The 18796-nt window shown below is 44.5% G+C and overlaps 1 long non-coding RNA gene across 3 annotated transcripts in view; it reads right to left on the bottom strand.

Annotated features, from left to right (window-relative positions):
* Positions 1-7878: 7878 nt before the first annotated feature.
* LOC106832573 (uncharacterized) overlaps positions 7879-18796 on the bottom strand; it is a 28843-nt gene continuing 17925 nt past the window's right edge. For 2 of the 3 annotated variants that reach the window (XR_006528224.2, XR_006528225.2), the window contains exons 2-3: positions 12805-13117; positions 7879-12632 (exon numbers count right to left, since the gene is read on the bottom strand). This is a non-coding gene — a long non-coding RNA (uncharacterized lncRNA). The remainder of the gene's footprint in view (positions 12633-12804; positions 13118-18796) is intronic. The other variant, XR_011503223.1, reaches the window with a different exon arrangement.

Below are 18796 nucleotides of genomic sequence, written 5' to 3'. Positions count from 1 at the left end.
GACAAAAAAGACTACAGGGCACAGGGAGGCCTCAGGAGAGGGAGAGCTCAGCTCTGCCCCGTGGTAGGAGGCAGCGACAGGGAGGGGCAGCTCTGAGCTTTGAAGGAAGGGGGGAGTTCATTTGGTGGACTAGAGGGGAGGTGGTGGGGGACAGATATCTTCCAGCAGAGGGAATGCATTTTCAAAAGCACAGAGCCCTGAAACAGCATGGCAGCGTCAAGGCACCACGACTGTCCCTCCCTTGGGGCTGGACCACAGGAGGGAAGCAGAGCATTAGGAGATGAGCAGGTGAGGAGAGAGGCTGGATAAGGAGGGCTGGATCCTCTTTTCCAACATTTTCAAGTGATTCCTATGCTTAATTTCAACCTTCTTCTTAGGCCCTTGAAATGTAGTTGTGTTATTTTCCTCTCTGCTGATTGAGGGACTGTATAAGCATGATGGGCTTACAAACCCCTCACAGTAACTCTGAGACTTCCCCCACCCTATGCTGTCTCTACATCGAGCCCTACATGTTGGAAAGGATTCCTTAGGGGGCCATATAATTTATCATCCAAACTGGTTCGCTTTGAAGGAGTGAATGGGGTCACTATGAGTAATTGCACCAGGGCAACAAGCAAGAACTAGGACCATTCTGGGCAAACCAGGACATATAGTCATTCTAGCTAAAGACCTCGGGCTGCCGTCGAAGGGTTTTATAGAGGTCAACCGGGTGATCAGATTCACGTCATTGGAATTGAGTTATTCTCTCTCCCTCATTTCTTCACAGAACAGAGGAACTAAGAGGATAAGGATGGTTCAGATGGTCCCAGAGGCCCTTTCCAGCTTCAGCATTCTATAAATCTGTGTTTGGCGGGCATTTGAACAGTCAGAGAGAGGGTTAGATAAAATGTAACCTCAAGGAAGTTTTGGAGGTGGACTGCTCAACCTAAACCATGAGGATCCATACCAATATCCTGTGTTTTTAGTTGAAACCCAATAAAAGTGCCCAAGAAAAACACGCCCAAGGAAACTCCACTCATCCACCCATCCAGGAAGGGAAAGGCGATGCCCATGAAAACATTCCAGTGAGATTAAAACCCCACTGCCAATCAACCTCTCCCATAAGTCCTAGCCCTCCCTTTCACCTCCTCCTGACTCTGGTAGCAAGCAGGCAAGGTGTGATTGCATCTGTAAAAGGATGTGAGCATGAAGTGGTCACGTTAGTGCTGTTGGTTCAACTCCCGTAACAATCCTCTCCCTCTTAAAAAACCTGTCTTAAAAAAAAGTTTTCATGGCCCCTCATTGCCTGGAGAATTAAACACAAACTCTTTAGCCTCCCTTTCAAGAGCTTCTACAATATGAAGACCACCCACTATCTTCATGCAGCCTTTCTTACAATCCTATTGAATTCTTGCTGAATATACTTTATATTATTCTCTCTAGTTGATAACTCATGTTCTCTCTACTCTCTACTTGTCAAAATCCTGCCAATAAATTTCATCTCTTCCATGAAGCTTGTCTTTCCTCCTCCCTCTCTTCAGGTTATCTAAAGAACTTTCCAAACTCAATAATAAGAAAACAAACCAACCAATTACAAAATGGGCAAAAGATTTAAACACACATTTCATCTTAAGAAGAATATGGATGGCATATGAAAAGATGTATATTATTAGTCATTAGGGAAATACAAATTAAAATCACAAGGGGATACACACCCATGAAACACCCACTAAAACTAGTCTAAAACTAAAAAGACTGACTATATCAAGTGTTGGCAAGGATGGAGACCGGATTCTGGTTAGAATAACCAGAACTCCCACACACCACTGGTGGGAATGTTTTTGAAAAACAGTTCCTTAAAAAGTTAAGCATAGGCCTAACATATGGACCCACTCCTAGGTGTTTACCCAAGAGATATGAAAGTGTATGTCATTATAAAGACTTATCCCAGCTTTATTTTAATACCCAAAAACTGGAAACAATAGAAAAGTCTGTCAATAAGTGAATAGACAAAGAAGTTGTAGTATATCCATACAATAGATTACTACTCAGCAATAAAATGAAATAAATTATTGATATATGCAACAACATGAATTAATCTCAAAATAATTATATTGAGTGAAAGAAGCCAGAAAGAGCAGAGTACATCCTTTATGATTCCATTTATATAAAACTCTACAAAATACAAACTAACCTACAGTACCATAAGGCAAATCAGTGGTTGCCTAGAGACTAGGGGAAAGGGAGACGAGGCAACTTCTGAGGGTGATGGATATACTCACTATCTTGTTTGTGTTGATGGTTTCAGGGTGTATACATATATCAAAACTTCTCAAATTGTACATTTGAAATATGTGCAGTTTATTTTGCATCAAATATACCTCAATAAGCCTTAATTTTAAAAATCAGACACAGTCTGTCATCTAGGAGCTCAGAGTCCTGGTCTCACCTAAGAGACACCACTTGAAGAAGAGAAGGCTTTTCATTTGTTTGTCTATTTTGTTTTAACCTCATCTAGTCCAGCATTCTCCACTCTCACTCAACCCTGGCCTAACAAACTGACAATGCACTGCTGTTCCCACCAAGCGTCCATACCTGCTGTTTGATCACTTGAGTGGGAGGGGGACACACCTAAGTGTGATTTCTTGAGACGTGCACCAATTGCTTCTGAATCACAAGTGGAGCTCTGGGATGGGATTGAGGGACTGGTCCCCAGGGCCTTAGACCTGGAAGACACCTTCAGGGTCTTCTGGTCCCACCTCCATCCAGAGTGGGAATCCCCTCTACTTTGGAGTAACCATCCTCTGCTGTCTGACAATGTCTTCTGGGATCGGAAAGGCCCACTGATCACTGCATATAAAGCAACTCGCTACTTCCAATGGGGAGAAACCAGAGTAAGACAAGAGGAAGTGGAGAGCTGCCCCTGAAACCCATCGGGGTCCCTATCCTTTCATTCATGTGATTCCTTAGGAATCTTAAATTTGGGAGAAAATCAATATATTTTCAATAGTCAAATATATTTCCTTTGGCCTGTGATGGAAGAGGATGGGAAGAAGGGGAGATGGATGGATTTGAAAAATGAGATTTAAGTTGCCAGCAAATTCTTTAAAAAAAAATTTGCATTCATTTCTGATCCAGTGGGCTATTTCTGTTGGTTGGAGTGGTTTATATGTTAGTTAACTCTATTTTTGTCTCTTAATGTTTCATTGCCTTGGTTTTCCCAATTTTGTGATTGAGAATCAAGAGCCTTGGCCTGCCATCCTCCTGATCAGCAACAATCCTCATAAGAACTTTGGGTTCTGGAGAGAGAAAAAAAACTCTGTGTGGAAAGACCAGGACTATATCATTTCTATGTCACCTCGACACGTTTTCAAGCTGGGTGATTTCTCTGAAAGGGAATAATCTTTTAAGCTCTCCATCCAATCTGTTCTCAGACAGAAGTTTAAACTCTCCCCCATTCGAAGTTTATCAGACAGATCTACAGAGACTTTTCCGGGAGGATGTTTACAAAGGACTTGAGTGTTGCCAAGAAAAGAGAGAATGGGAAAGATAGCGTTTCTGAAGGGCAGTTTCAGAGGCAGGGAGATTTGAACATAAAAGGACCTTTCTTTCTCTTACTAACAGGTTGTCCAAAGGCCAGAGGTGGGCAAAACCATTTGCGATTGCCAGCGAATGGCTTCGCTCTTGGAGAGGGTCCCTCATGATCACTTGAGCCAGTGGAGTTCGCCTCTTGGGGTAGGGCAGTCTTGCTCTCCCTTGTTACAGAATTGGAATTATTCCAGACATTAAAGCCCATAGTCTATTTTCCCCCACTCCTCTGCTTCCTTTTGAATCTCTTTATTTCTCTGGGAGAGCTTCTTAAAAGACGAAGTCTCACTTAGTAGCATTGTCATATCTACGTGACAGTGTAGCAGTAACCATATGTGAATAAATTCATCTCCTTTGTGGGGAGGGGAATTCTAGAACATGGTAATCATCATATCTAACAAATCATATGATACAGGCACAGAGCATCTTGAGTATAGCTTCAGTCATATCAGAATTATTTTGAAATTGTGTACCTGTTCAGGTATTTAAAACTCTGGAACTTTCCCCCATATTCAAACATACACTAGTACACAGTTGAGTCTGGAAAACAACTTGATTTAATATACCATTTTAGGGGCTTTTATTTTTTATTATTATTTTTTTTTTTTGGTGAGGAAGATTGGCCCTGAGCTAACATCTGTTGCCAATCTTCCTCTTTGTGCTGAGGAATATTAGCCCTGAGCTAACATGGTGCCCATCTTCCTCTATTTTGTATATGGGATGCTGCCACAGCATGGCTTGATGAGTGGTGCGTAGGTCCGTGCCCAGGATCCCAACTGGTGAACCCCAGGCCTCTGAAGCAGAGTGCACAAACTTAACCCCTATGCCACCGGGCCAGCCCTGGGGCTTTTTTTTTTTAGTTCTAGAAAAAGAAACACTTCTGCTGCCAGTCTTGGGAAACAGATTTTCTCTGTGATAAGAATGACTTCATTTTATCCTAGAAGAAGATGAGTTTTCATCATCACAATCAAGCAGGAGAGAAATGATTCCCAGTGAGCTGCATGACAAGTTGTGTAATTGTAGTTAATTTTAATTAACAAGCTCCATTTTTGAATTGTTAATCTCCATTCCTTTCATTTTAGTCAAGACAAAACTAAATGGATTTCCACAATGAGTTTTCCCTTCCCCCTTCAATGAACTATTCCATCTCAAGTGTCTCATAGAGAAGAAAATGAATATATCCCATTTGTCATAAAGCTGAAGTCTTCAACTGCAAGAAGAAAGACCTTGTTATTCACGGCAACGTCCTTGTGTGACGGAAAGAAAACCTAAAAGAGACCTTCTAAAGAGCATCTACTGCACAGGAAGAGAGTAGGAGGGCTGTGTGTTGGAGGAAAGAGGGGAAGAGGGTTGACATTCAACAGGAAATTTCCCCATACGCTCAATAAATAGGGAAATCCATAATATTAGGTATGAAACTCCAGCCCTCAAGTCATGTAACATACGAACAGGAAGAAAAGTTGGGAACCAAATTTAATGTTTCATGACCTTGTGCTGAATATACGTATATAGTCTTCATTTTTTAGAGCAGTTTTAGGTCTACAATATTTTTTTAAAAGAAGAAAAACTGTGGGTCTCAATATATAGCCAAGAAAGACCTCCAAGAGCAAAGAGTAGTGGTAAGATTATGGAGAATTAAGCCAAATCCTAGAACAGGCTTCATTTATCCAAGTTACTTCCGCCCACCACTGGGTGGTAGTATGATTGAAACCTTCATTCCCAGGTAAACTGTCCTCAAATCCCCCCCATCCTCCCCACTGATGTCACTGATGTCACCATCTGGGAAGAGTGGGTGTCTTTTGAATTAACAGGATGCTGTCCTGATCGAATGTGATCTGCATGACAGAGGAGATTGTTCTACTCTTTTCAATCAACAGTTTTCCATCTAGATAACACAGAGGTGGCTTAGAAAGAGGTCACCACGGGGCATGTGGCCTGTGCTATCGTCCTGGGCCTGTTTAATGACACCAGAAGATGGGCATAGACAACCCAAAGGAACGAAATGAAAGTTTCTCCATTAAATTTTAATCACACCCAGGTGTCTCCTGCTCTGCCCCACTGAAAATAAAAAATCTTACAGTTGCCGGTGTCACCTTTCGTCAACTAGAACTCCTCTGAGCTACAAGTTTTGAAAGATTTTTGCCTACCAATGTGCTACTTTTCTTAAATAGTAATTCAGTTTCTCATCTTTCATGAATCAAAGCTACTAACAATTACAGCTGCCTTCAGTCAAGGGCTTACTGTGGATCGACCCCAAACCAGTCTCTGAGGTGGGCATTATTATTGTCTTTATTTTACAGATGAGGACAATGAGGTTCAGAAAGATCAAGCAGCTCCATCAGTCATTTGGTTAGGAAGCGGATGAGCACAAGCTTGACCCCAGATCTGGCTGCTGTCAAACCCCAGGTGATTCATCACTGTCCTCTTCGGCCCAGCAGAGCTTCTAGTTTGCAAGAGGTAGTCCTTGGTGTGACCAGACACACCAAAAGCAAAGAAAGGGGGCATCTTGATGAGACTGCAAACCCATAGCCAAGCAAACGCGGAATTCTCGTCCAGCTCTTGGAAATACAGAAAATTGTTCACAGACCTCCTTTCATTTTCCACACCTTTAACCATGCCTAGAAGTCTGTGCGCTCAGAGAGAGAGAATCACCTGCAAAGTCCCGTCCCCGCACCTAAGAGACAGACACTTTGATCATCAGTGGGGCTGTGGAGTGGACACGTGTGCAAGCACACGGGAAGCAGGCCCTGGCCCGCCTCCACTGTTGGGGACCCCTGGGAAAGGAGAAACAATATATGGGCTTAGGCCGGACATTACTTCTCATTTTCCTTATTATTTTCCTCTGCAAAATTGCTTTCCCTGGGATTCTATTCCTCACTGCCCAAGAAGCAAAGGCTTCAACCTTGACTGAGAATTCTATTGTTTTTTAATAATTTCTTCAGCTGTATGATACTAGCGTGTGACCCGGTGTCTCTAAGATTTCAGAGATACCACATGCTGACTGCTTCTGGCCATTTTGAAACAATCTGAGATCTAAACCTACAGGCCAAGGAATACAAAGAGAGAGCTGGGCCATCAATCATTGGCAGACATCCCGAAGTGTGCTTTCTCACACTTCAGAGGTCGGGGTGGGAGTGGGGGCAGAAGAATGTGAGCATTCAAAGAGATCTTACTGGGACTTCAAAAATGAATTCGTATCAAAAGATCGTTGAGACAAGCCGAGTTGCTGTTGAAAATAATATTTGAGGAGCACCGTGAACCCAGTTAGTATCTCTTTCAGGTGAAACGGGCTAGGAGCTTACGTTTCTGTTGACTGTTAGCCACTGGGGGCCTGGCCTGAGCCTATTCATCTCTGTGTCCCCACAGTGCCTCATATACAACTTGGCACACTGGAGTATTATGGAAATATTGGCTTTATTACTAAAAATAAAGGCCAGAACCTCCAGGGTTGGACTGGAAGGAGACTATCTAAGAGGAAGGGTGGGGGTCCAGGGAAGGCAGGTCCAGTGACCCTCATTGCGTGTCTAGGACGAGCCTTCTCTTTGGAGTGGTCTTCAGTCCTCTCCTCCCACCTCCAGGTGGTCTCAGGGAAGGGCTGTACTTCTCCCAACATGCTGGCCCTAAAGATCTTTCCAGCTCATCTGAAGCCTGCTGAGGAGAGGCGGGAACATCAAAAAAACAGATTCCATCAAGGGAATGGAAAACCACAAGAGGGAGGGCACTGAAAGATCCCCAAGTCTTGAGAATCTGGTTTGGGAACATGGCTTTACATATCAGCAACTTCCGCGTCACCGTGGGCCCTTTTCCCTGCCCCTGTGTGGCAGAGAACGTACTTTACCGAGCCCCCAGCAGGGCTGCCCTAAGCCTCCAGAATTCTCCATGTCTGCCGCCCAAAGACATTCCACACAAGTGATTCGGAAACTCTACAAGCATTACAGTTAATTCTGCATTTTTATAATATCGTTAGAAATATTTTTTCAAACGAAAACAAGAAATAATATGCACGTTCCACTAAATTATACTGCATTAACGCATCCGAAACCACTAACAGAGAAATCTGTAACTCATTTTAGGGCTGACCTCAGAATAAAAAGTTTCTTATCTCTGTATACTTGAGTGTCCTGGGATGGCAATGCCACCCTCAAAACAAGTTCCCATTTGCAACCTGGAAACGGTGCAACAAAACAAATTACAAAAGTTTATCAGATGTGGAGGCTGATAAGACAGCAACTGTCACCCATATTCTCCAGTTTCAAAACTTTGTGTTTTTTTTTTAAGATTTTTTTTTTATTTTTTCCTTTTTCTCCCCAAAGCCCCCCGGTACATAGTTGTGTATTCTTCGTTGTGGGTTCTTCTAGTTGTGGCATGTGGGACGCTGCCTCAGCGTGGTTTGATGAGCAGTGCCATGTCCGCGCCCAGGATTCGAACTAACGAAATACTGGTCCGCCTGCAGCGGAGCGCACGAACTTAACCACTCAGCCACGGGGCCAGCCCCTCCAGTTTCAAAACTTTGTGTTAGAACAACCTCTTGTTGAGTTTATGATAAATGTCATAAATCTGAACATACAGTACAAAACAAGTTTATGCTGGGTAAACACCACTTTTATTTGTTTTATTTATTGGGTTCACATTAGATTTCTTTTTTTCTTCTTCTTCTCCCCAAAGCCCCCCAGTACATGGTTGTATATTCTAGTTGTAGGTCCTTCTGGCTCTGCTATGTGGCACGCCACCCCAGCATGGCTTGATGAGCGGTGCTACGTCCATACCCAGGATCCAACCGGCAAAGCCCTGGGCCGCTGAAGCAGAGTGCGCAAACTTGACCACTCGGCCATGGGACCGGCCCCTAGATTTCATTTTTTAAAAAGAATTCCGTGTCTCAAAAAGTTTGAAAGCCCCTCTCTAGAGCAGCAAAGGGAAGTTGAGCCTTTTCACCTGCTCCCCAGGACCCCGAGACCCACTATCCACAGACTTCACCTTATTCTTGCAGGACTGAACAGGAAAACTGGGTCTCGTCGCAATTCAACCGAGGAGGTGCCTGAGCTGGGGCTGCTGCGGGGGTGGGAGGGAGGAAGCTCGTAAGCGAAAGGCTCAGTTGGAGCTTAATAAATAAAGCCTTTTGCTGACCCCCCACCTTAAGGTGCTTTTCTTGGGTCTGAAGAACTACTTCCGCCTTCTAAAGCTAAAGGACGTCATGGGTCAGTCCATTATACACCGGACTGCGGCAGGGGCAGTCATCAGAAATGCTTTATGGCATCATGCTCTTATATACACAGCCCCAGGGGCTGCTGGGACTATTGTACAACATCTTTGCACATCAGCACCGAAGGGCGCTTTGGAATGACCTAGACCAACCTGGCATTCACGTAGGTGCGAGGAAGCTGAGCCCCGAGAGAGAAGTGACTTACCCAAGGTCACCTCATGCATGCCCCCTCAACTCTGTGTCCCCCTCTTTCCACAATGCCCTGCTCCTCACTTGTAGTGATGATCAGCTCTGAGCAGGGAGAGTTAACCTTCATCCTGGAAGATGTTAGGAGTGATTTATATGTTTGAATGTGGCTAATGGTAGAAATAAAATGATAATGAGAAAGCAACACAAGCTTTCAAAGTGACAGTTCACTGGAGCCAACATTAAGCCTGATTTGATCACACCCATTAGAGATTTCAGCTGAACGTTACAGGGATGTTTCTTGGGAATCTGTCTGATGGATGTGGCAGGGTCAGCTGCTAGGGATAAAGAACCATCACTGAAATGTCCAATTAGCCACAATTTTATCAATTATAGGTATGAGAGAATTTGAAAAGCTACACGTAAATCAAATTATTTCTAAAATGAAGCAGCTCTTTTTAAAAATTCTTTTTTGTAATGCAAGCAGTTTTACTGTATTTGCCTGTTTCATCAGTAAAAAGGTGTTTTGGGAGGGTGGATTCTATTTATTAATTGTTTCAGATTTTTTATTAAAGTGAGAGACACCAATATTGAGAGAGTTAAGTCTGGAAGGTACCTCCGAGACTATCTGGTCTAACCCCTTCATTTTCCAAATAAGGCAGCTGTGGTCCAGAGAGGGGAAGTGATTGTCCCAAGGTCACACAGCAGTCAACATCAGGGTCAGGTCTACAAAACGTCTCCAGACCCAGGTGAAGGCTTTATTTGATTACCAGCCAGCAGAGAACTTGCATCGTGAGTTGCAGCAACAAAATTACAGAACTGAAAATACAAAAGAGCACAGCCCACTTCCTTTATAAATCATCTTTTTTTTTGCTTTTAAAAAAATAATATTCTTACTTACTCAATTTCAAAAAAATTTTAAATAGCATACAATAAGACACTTACAATCAAATCAGGAAGAAAGAAAGAAAGGAGGGAGGGAGGGAGAGAGTAGAAATAGGTGTGTATGTATGATGCATGCCCACCTGTACGTGTGCGTGGTCTGTGAGTGAGATGGGGACAGTCAAAGAACACGTATTTGAAATTAAAACATCGAATAAGAGCGCTCATTAAAATCGGTTCAGATCTGAGTTTCCTGGTAATAAAGTTTGCATTTGCTTATTTATTTCCAAAAAAGCTTTCAGTAGAAGTATGAGTGGAGACTCTCCTTTTCTCCCCTCTAACTCCATCACGTCTTCCTACACACCAGCCTGAGAAGCACGGAGCAAAAGGGCGGCCCATTGGAGCTGAAAGGCTCCTTAGACCCCAGCAAGTCCAACCCTCCCGTTGACAGGGGGACAACTGGAATCCCAGTGAGGGACGTGTTTGCCACGGTAATGGCAGAGTCCAAGGAAAGGTAAGCGAGTGCTGGAGAGACACTGGACACCTCAGGTCTGAGTTTCAGGGATGTTAATGATTTAAACAAAAATTTTTAACTTGTTTTTACAAACATCCCCAGTTGCATAGCAACAGAGAGCATCCCTGACCCCCATTAGCCACCTTCCCAAGAATCTTGAGCCTGATGGTCACAGAACTTCTCACTTCCATGGTGTTTTACTAAGTATAAGGTCCTTTCATGCCTGGCATCTCCCATGGAACGGCAGCTTATCCCCAAAGCAGAAGAGGAAACTGGGCCTCAGAGAGTCAAGCTCGGCCAATGTCACACAGCCGGGCAGTGCTGCTGGTGGATCAGCTCCTGATGCGACTCAGGCTCCTGAAGGCAATTCCGCTCTCCTCCCCATGAAAGAATGGAAGACACTGATGGACGAACCAATGCCTCCCACTGCCCACTGACAAATCCCTGCAAGGACATTGTGACAGCCAGTTGGGGTGCCAGCTCCATGGTCAAAATAAGCATTAAGCATCTGACATAAGGGCATTTAAGTGAAATGGTTGTTTTAAAGGGATATGTTTTTTCAAGGTAAAAGATTCAAGGGCTTCATGTCTGAATACTAACAGGTACCTTAAGAGATGACCTGCAAATTTCATGCTCCCCTAGGGGCTTCTGGTTAACACTGTTCACGATTCAAGGGAATTAAGAGAAACTTCAAAATGAGATTCACAGAGTCTGGATGAGGCAAGAACTGAGGGAGGCATAGGGAACAGTAAAACAATTGCCAAGCATAGAAAAAAAAGATTCTCTCTGTAGTCAGGATCCTACCTCTAGGCCTGAGGCTTAAAGTTTAAAATCATCATCATAATAACCTGGCATCTTGATTCGATTTAAGTATGAAAAGTCAGTGTCTACAGTGGGCTGCTGAGCTAGGCGCCCATCCTGCTGGGGCACCACGGAGTCACTGCCAGAGATGCAACGTAACTGGAAGCAGAGAGAGCCCAGCTGGGGCGTCCCCACTGCCCCCTCCTCCCCCCACTTTGAATCTGCAATGCTGGCGGTTAGAAAAAGTGTCTCCATCTTGTAAACACAGCAAATTTGATCTGGAAGTCATTGAGAAAACATAAACACGGAGCCTCCTGCGGTTGTGTTTACACTGCTCCAGCCCCAGTGAAAGATGAGCCCGTTATGGAAGGATGGGTTTTTTTCAAAGGCGCTTTTCTTTTTAGAATGAAAATCTCGAGAGGTACACATTACCATGAAGACCAAAATCCCGACAGAGAGACCACAAGTGCATGAACAAGTGTGGCTTAAGCAGGTAACAGACATAATGTCACATTTTTTCGGGCTGTCTTCTGTCGTTGCAGAAACTCTGCTTTTCCGAAAAGTCAATTCTTTTTGAAGAGGAGATTAGCAGTCCTGGAACAGCTTCTAAACTATATCTTCGGTTAAGAATACGGTTTCGTGACTATTCCATGTTTCCCAAATCCATTCTAAATTTGCAGTAACACAGACCAGGAATTGAGGCCAGTTCTCTTTATTCAGCCAATAAATAAATGGAAGCACAGATCGGGGAAGTGACTGACTTAAGGTCACGGAGCTAGTTAGCGCCAGAGGCAAAAACAGGACTGAGATTTCCTGACTCCTACTGGTTCTTTCAGGATATGTCTCGTCCAGGTGTGGCTATTTACCTAGCATTTTTGTCGGAGGGCATTTATTAGATAGTGTTCTGTATGGAGCAGGCGATGGGTTTTATTCCACAAACATGGGCACGAAAGAAACACCACAAGATTTTTTTCTGAAAACAAATTAATTCTGATTAGGAGCGTCCAGTTCACCAGGCTGGTGGAGAAAGTCACCCATTTGGTCAGAAGTGAGCGAGGCTCATCCTGGAAGCACAGTGGCACTACCCACCTGGGGGTCATGGAAGGGCCTCTGGGTATTGATGTTCTCACAGCCCAAGGTCCTGACAGGCCAGCCGCTCACCTGTTCCTGGGCCGTGGCCTCTGCAGAAGATGGGGGTCCATGGGTCCAGGGAAGCTCTGCCTCCTCCCTGGGGCCCTGGGAGGGAAGGGAGTAAGGACCTGGACAGTTCAGGTCTGAGAGAACCTCTCCAGCCTGCTTTCTGCCCCCTCCCCTTCTCTCACCTTCTGCTCCCCAGCCTCCCCCGGCTGCCTCCTTCCTCCATTAGCACAATCTTCTCTAATGCCAGGCCAGAAAGGGAGAGAGAACGATCTTGAAGAACTCCTGCTTTCAATCCTGTGGCCCAAAGAGTCCTGAAACACGGAAACCCAAAGGCCAATCTACCTAGAATGAGAGAGACAAAAATGCAGTAAGAACGAATTCCAAATGGACGTCTCAATAAATTATCCTAACACTGGGATATGCCACCTCTGCCAGGCAGAATTCGGGTCCTTTCCTAAGGAACACGATGCATCTGCACAGTCTCTGACAGTCTACAGGGCACTTTCGTACTCACCAGCTTGCTGCATCCTCAAACATGGTGAGCTAGTTCTTTGTCACTCTCTTTTACAGATGAGGAGACCAAGGCATAGGGACATGATGAGATATTTGTGGTTCCTTTTTCCCGGTCCTGAGAAGCGGGTGGCGAGCCATGCGTGTCAAATATCCTCTGAACTTGGCCGAACTCTCCGTAAACCAACATTTGTCAACACCACTGGCTGACATATTTCCTCTGCCACTTCTCAACAGCCGGATGAACTTGGGTGAAACAACCAAGGGCAACTTTCAACATTCTTCTTGGGTAAGCTCCATTGTTTGTGTTCACTCAGCTTCAAGGTTAAAAAAAGAAAAAAGGACCAAAGATCATAAATAATCCTCCTACTTTTGTTCCTCCACAGGATTTGAAGGTTTTGGAAAGAAATCCAGTGAATGATGAAAAGAACTGTTTCAATTCCCTCGGGCTATTTGGTTGAGGTCATTGTACCCTGGCACCAAGAGTTGGGAGACTGTCCTCGGTCTCTATTTGTCTCCACACCCCCTCCCCCACCGCCTGATTCACACCTCAACACGGCCACGACATTGACTGGCCTCAGCTTTTTCATCTCCCTAGAGAGACAGGCTATACACCTACAAGAGCTTCCTCAGTCACCACTAGGGTCTGTTTTGCGTCTCCCCCACATTCTAGTGTTGAAACTCTGACCCCCAATGAGATGGTAACAGGAGGTGGGGCCTTTGGGCAGCAATCAGGATGTGAGAGAGGAGCCCTCATGAATGGGATTAGTGCCTTTATAAAAGAGACCTGAGAGAGCTCCCTCGCCGCTTCCACCACGTGGGGACACAGTAGGAAGATGGCAGTCTATGAACCAGGAAGAGGGTCCTTACCAAATACCAAATCTGCTGGCACCTTGATCTCTGACTTCCCAGCCTCCAGAGCTGTACAAAGTAAACTTCTGTTGTTTGCAAGCCGCCCAGTCTGTGGCGTTCTGTTCTAGCGGCAGAACTAAGGCAGACAGTCAGTGCATCCTGTCACTCCACAAACATTCACTGAGCAGCTAGTACGTGCCAGGCATTGTCTTAGGACAAAAGTCCCTGCTCTCCCAGAGCTCCTGTTCTGGGGGAGGGAGGGCACGATGGATGGCAAATAGAAATAAATAAATCACATTCTGAGTGGTGATAGCGGCATGAGGACAACACAGCAGGGTACGGGGGTTGTCTGCTAAAGAACGTGTCTCCAGACTAGGTTTGTGGTGTCTCTGATACGTCTTGCTTTGCTTTCTCTAAAACTGCTTGTGCATGAAAGCAGAAATCAAACCATGATGATTTGGCATCCTGACTTTTCTGAGGCTGTTCTTCCACTCCATTCGTGATTTTCTGAGCTCCTCTGGGGTTCCTTTCCAGCTGGAGCAGAGGGGAGAAAGCCTGGAAACTTCTGCACCGCTGCCTGGGAAGGAAGGAAAAGTCACCCCTCATCTTTGCAACTGGTCGACTCGTTAGCCTAGGCCACAGTCTGGAAGCATTTAAGGACCATTTGTTTCCACAGGTAAAAGAGAAATAGTGAAAACTAAAAGTATTTGTTTGTTTAAATGCTTGCGTTATTAATGTGGGTTTTGTGATGATTCTAGCTAAAGTTTTAAAACTGCAGGTTGAGAGTTACATGTAGAAAACATGGGCAGCATTTACTTTTGACCTCATGGTTGACAGTCAGTTTATTCCACGTATGAATGTTGAAATGGTAAGACCCAAATAACCAAATTAAACAGAAAGCAGGTGTAAGGGCTGGGTGCCATCTCCCTGTCACTAACCATTGCAATGGCTTAAGAATTGTTGCTAGTAAAACTTTGTGTGGTTTAGGTACATCCTTTAGATTTTATGAAAGTTATGACTATCCATGTAAAGAGCCATTTATAATTAAGTGAGAATTAAGTAATTAAAAGTGGATTTGGGGAAAAAGAAAAAAAAGGAACGTCTCCAGAAGGGCCTGGGGACACTGATTTCGAGGACTCCCGTGCACTCCAGCACTGTCTCATCTCCCTTCCTAGGTCTGTGAGCAGGCAGGGAACACGAAATAATCAGCACAAACGTGTCCTGAAAGCTGTACAGGGCTGTGCCCATCACAGAAGTACTGCCACACAGAAGCCACGTGGCCTGGGGCAGGTGGGCATAGGGGGTGCAGCCCAGCAGCCCAGAACCGCCCTGCTGCGTCTGCCACCCACTCTCGGTGTGGCCTTCCCACGTCACTTCACCTCTTGATCCAAGTGTTCTCATTTGTAAAATGGGACACAGCAGCCCGAGAGGTTTCTCTTTCCATCCATCATTTTTCCCAGCACTGAACTCTCTGAGACTTTTAGACTACCTTGTCACTTTATTTTTGGTTCTAACTAGTTAATTCAGAAAAATGACCCAAAGAATGGCTGGTAGACGTGGTCAAAGATTCGCCTCAGAAAGGAATGGTACATGCCTTCTCCAGCAGAGGATGAAATTAGCAACCTAGAAATCAGAGCCTTTTGCATAAACTTTTTTTTTTTAAAAAGATCGGCACCTGAGCTAACATCTGTTGCCAAGCTTCCTTTTTACTTCTCCCCAAAGTCTCCCTGGTATAGAGTTGTATAGTCTAGTTGCAGGTGCTTCTAGTTGAGGCATGTGGGACGCCACCTCAGCATGGCCTGACGAGCGGTGCCATGTCCGCACTCAGGATCTGCACCAAGGAAACCCTGGGCCACCGAAGCAGAGTGCGTGAACCTAACCACACAGCCACGGGGCCGGCCCCTTGCACAAACTTTATCTGGGAGAGACAGTGTCAAAAAACAGTCAAGAAAAAGAGCAATGAACAGAAGCTTATCTTACCAGACCTCCCTTCACGGATCTGCACTGTTCAATAGGTTTAATATCTTACCGCTGAGCACCCTCCAACTCTATTGGTGGTGGTTTGTCCTTTTGAGAGTATAATCAAAATAAAAGTATGCATACCTTTCAGCTCAGCAATTCCACTTCTAGTTATTTTTTCTAGAAATACAGAGCAAGTATATATTCATAAGTGTACAAATATATACATGTAAATTCTGGAAGGATACACCCAAACTGTTGATAGAGGTGTCATCTGGGAGTAGAGCGAGGAGGAGAAGATTGGCTTTGGGGTGGGATAAAGGAAGGGTGGGGGTTTTGCTTTTCATTCTAAATGTATATTTTGTTCAAATGTTTTAAAATTTTTAAATAATCATCTATTACATAGATTTAAAGAAGTTAAACCAATAGCAGTGTTATTTCAGTAGGCCATGGCTGTGTTCTGACTAAAGTCTCAAGTCTAGTATCACTCTAGGATATGGCCTTGCCCAACTCTTTAACATGTGCTCCAAGGCCACCATGTTCAGGCATGCAGGCTGTGCACTGCACAACTCAAAGGTTAGCCATTCACACAGTGCCCTCTGGATTGTGAAATGTGGGACTCGTCCTCATGGGGAACTCTTCGCCACCTCCAACCCCATGACGTCACATGCGCCGTTCACCCTTTCCCACCTATTTGACGTCCTTTTGTGCTCTTTACGTACACTGGTCCTGCTCTTAGAAAAGTATCTCTTTGCTTTTCCATCCACAAACTCTTACTCTTTCAAGATCCAGTTCAAAAATCTTTCTGCTACAAAGGTCCTTCTGACTCCCCAGCAGGACTTGTTCGTTTGTTTTGTTCCAATGGCTGTGACATCTCTTACCGAATTCGTTTGTCGATTTTCCCAGTGCACTCTTGGAGGCCAAAACTTAACGTCACGTCCATTTTGGTTTGCTCAGAATTCATTGCTTGTAATACGGATGATGGACTGAATGACCGTCAGTGGCAACCCTAGAACCTTGGTGTTTTGATTGATCGTCCAAACGGTTTTTGCCATTAGACCAACGTTTCTCAAACTGCTCTGCAAAATATTTCTCTTAAAAAGTTGACTCTAAATTTTCAAAAGAGGTTCAAAGGGCAAGTATTAGGGAAATGTTGTATTACAGGTAAAGAGTTTTCTTACCCTACTCTTCTCAGAGGCTTTAACATGCTATAACAATTCTGAATCACCAAGAAGGGGAAACAGGAAACCAGGTCGAAGCTTATTTGACTTCTGATTTAGTTTTTCACAAGTACCTTCCCTCTCAAGAGGCCTGGTGTGCTTCCTGTATGCTCAGGTTCCACCCTCCCCAACCAGGAAAAGGGGGAGCACTGGTTTCATGCCTTGGGAACCAGGGGAAGCAAAGATGGAGGGAAGGCTGAGGCGAAACCTCACAGGAGCCTCCATGTCAAGCTGGATGGTGGGAGCGATTTGGTTGGCAATAGGAACACACTGGAAGAAGTCAAGTAGAGGCTTTGTGTTTTAGAAAGTCACCCTGGAATCACTGCAGAAAAAGGGCTGAGAGAGAGCAAGGGTGGATGAAGCAGGAAGACAAGTTAGGAGGCTGTTGCTATATCCTGGATAGAAACGATCGTGGCCTCATACGAAGTGGTGGCACTGGAAATGAGAGAGACAGACAGGCAGAGAGAAAGAGAGAGATGAACAGAGAAAGTTACAAGGTCGAAGTAGCAGGACTTTTGACTTGGTCAACTGAGCACTGGAGAGTTGGGGGTGGTTAGGCAAAGCTGAGACCACTGTGCAAAATTGGGGCTGACCCAGTGCACTCCACTTCGGCGGCCAGGGCTTGGTTCCTGGGCATGGACCTACACCACTCATCCGTGGCTGTGCTGTGGTGGCGACCCACATATGAAATGGAGGAAGATTGGCACAGACGTTAGCACAGGGCAAATCTTCCTCAAGCAAAAAGAGGAAGATTCGCAATAGATGTTAGCTCAGAGTAAATCTTCCTCAGCAAAAAAAAAAAAAGAAAAAAAGAAAAGAATTGAAGGGGGTGTCAAAAAACTCAATAACCAAGATAAACAATATTTTTAAAATAAAAATTATTTTTAAAAATAAAAATTAATGCAAAACATTCCTGATGTATAAAATATTAAAATTTTAAATAAAGACAGGATCTATTACTGATTTTTCCCTTTTGCCTCAGTTTGCAATATGGCTCAGCACGGCACTGAATGTAGACGATTCCCAGGTTACAAAATTGTGGTGCTTAAAACAAAGTCAGTGGGGGATGAAATTGGTTTAGAGTAGAAGTTGGCGGGTGTCATTTAGTTGTTCCACGTGTGTTCAGACCCCTCAAGCTGCAGCTGAGGTCCATCTAGTGTAGACATAAAAGGCAGTGTCCGAGATTGTGTGGTGGCAGAGAGAGAAGAGAATTTTGGCTTAGGATGGAGACCCTCAAATTCACTCTCTTCTCAAAATGAACTATAACCTTTACTGAGCTCCCCCACATCAAATGCAATGAGGCAGGAGGGAATTCCAGGAAAATCTCCTGTTTAAGCAGTTCAAAATGTGGATTATACCATCTCAGACCTCTGCACAGGTGCCCAAACCAGAGCGGTGGTAATCATAATTACATTCTTGTATTCGTTCATCCACTAATTTCTTCTCCCCCCCCCCCCGCTCCCTCCTCCTCTCTCTTCTGTATGCCAGCTCTAGGGTAGGAAACAATGATGACAATGATGATGATGATGATGACGACGACGACAGATGAGGAGGAGAAGGGAGAGACAAACAACAAGGAAGGGTGAAGGGAAGAAACAAAAAGACTGAGGAAGAAAAGAGAGAAAAGAAAAAAAAAAGAGAAGGTGAGAAAGAGAAAAAATGGTCCTAAGTAAAGTCATTGGTTTTCTAAATTATGAATAAACTATTTCACGTGAATGTTAGAGTTGAAAACTGCCCCCTCCCACCGCTGCCCCCACAGACGGCAGTGAACTGAAGAGTGATGACAGACTGATTAAAACTTGTTTTTCCTTTTTTAGAAAGGAAAGAAGGCACGAATCCAGGACATACAGCGCCCTCAACTGATGCTCCCAACAAACACCCCGGTGGTTCCTGTGCACAGAGGTGATGTCTGCACTCAGCTTCGTGCCACAGATGCTCATAAAGTTCCAGCAAATAATTATTCTA

This window comes from Equus asinus, chromosome 5 (genome assembly GCF_041296235.1).
Source record: "Equus asinus isolate D_3611 breed Donkey chromosome 5, EquAss-T2T_v2, whole genome shotgun sequence".
Classification (NCBI taxonomy): Eukaryota; Metazoa; Chordata; class Mammalia; order Perissodactyla; family Equidae; genus Equus; species Equus asinus.
This window is presented reverse-complemented; position numbering and strand designations above follow the sequence as displayed.